Source organism: Pteropus alecto, unplaced genomic scaffold (assembly GCF_000325575.1).
Source record: "Pteropus alecto unplaced genomic scaffold, ASM32557v1 scaffold63, whole genome shotgun sequence".
In the NCBI taxonomy this organism is placed as follows: domain Eukaryota; kingdom Metazoa; phylum Chordata; class Mammalia; order Chiroptera; family Pteropodidae; genus Pteropus; species Pteropus alecto.
In genome coordinates, this window is record NW_006434897.1 from 6,404,915 (window position 1) to 6,406,287 (window position 1,373).

General features: G+C 30.3%; 1 pseudogene; it reads right to left on the reverse strand.

The window, feature by feature from the left end:
- Nucleotides 1-465: 465 nt before the first annotated feature.
- On the reverse strand, nucleotides 466-584 carry LOC112478970 (annotated as a pseudogene).
- Between the last annotated feature and the right edge of the window lie 789 nt (nucleotides 585-1,373).

A 1,373-nucleotide genomic window follows, 5' to 3' on the forward strand; every position in this document is an offset into this window, starting at 1 on the left:
CACTTTGTCCTTACCTATATCAATTCACTCTACAAACCATGCTCTCTTATGACTATCAAAGTCAATAAGCTATAAAATTAAGAGACTATCTGTAGCCAAGTATAATTTGGTTAATTGTTGAATTCAAAGTCCATTTGAGCATCTAACTGAAGGTAAATAATAGACAGTGCTTAGTCATTAATTTTATTGTTAGCTCTGGCCTCATGTCTTAAAGCCTGGGCATAAAGCCATGTGCTAACCTGTAAGATTGTCGGTGTCTGAAATGCCAGGGGAAAAAAACAGATCAAGTGGTACATATTTTAATCATAGGAGTTGCCAGAGAAAAAACATATACTAATGTGGGTCTATATAAGATATGATGATATAACTATTAATATATATATACACATATTATTTTTAGGTGAAGCAACCTCACAGATTGCAAGGACCTTGTCAGCTTACAATCCCTTATTTTTTTATTTTTTATGCCTATGGCATCTGATCTTCCTAGGTGGTCTCCCATTCAAGTACTAAGCAGGCCCAAGCCTGCTTAGCTTCCGAGATCAGATGGGATCCGGCTTGTTGAGGGCAGCATGGCCATAGACATACTCTCAATATTAAAAGTCATATTTTTAATGACCTTATAGAAAAAAATCTAACAGACATAGATTTGTATTTTAATTAAAAATTATATTTTAATGCAAATTATATTTGAAAAAATCCAAATTTAAACATAAAAGTAAAAAAATTTACAATTTAATGTCATATGCCCGTTAATGCAAACTCAACAATGATCAACTCAAAGCCAGCTTTGTTTCATTTATATGCACATTCACCTTCCTAGAATTCATTTTGAAGGAAATCTATGATTTTATCTATATTATTTTATCTATAAATATTTGGGACATACATATAGCAGATAAAATTTTTAAAAAATATCATACCATTATCACATTAAAAAATAATAATTCCTTCTTAATATTAGGATATTCCATAGTCCATGTTTGAATATTGCCAGTTGTGTCACAAAAGTGTTTAAATCAAGTTTTGCACATTGTAGTTGGTAGATGCATCTTTTAAGCTCTCAATTTACAAATATTAAATTATTTTATTTCCCTTGCAATTTACATTTTAAAGAAACGAAATCACTTATTTAGCTTAACAAAAGTTTGAATTTTGCTGTGAAATCATGTTTCTCTGATTCTTGTATTTCCTGAAAAATGGGAGTTAGAGTTATGAACCTGATTTTTTTGCAAAAAATACCTCAGAAGTAGTTTTGTTTATTTCCATCTGGAAACCCTGATGCTTCTCTTTCTAAATCTATTAATGATCTAAATCCATTAATGGATGAATGACTATAAAATAGCGATTCTATATCTCCTTCACTTATTAGC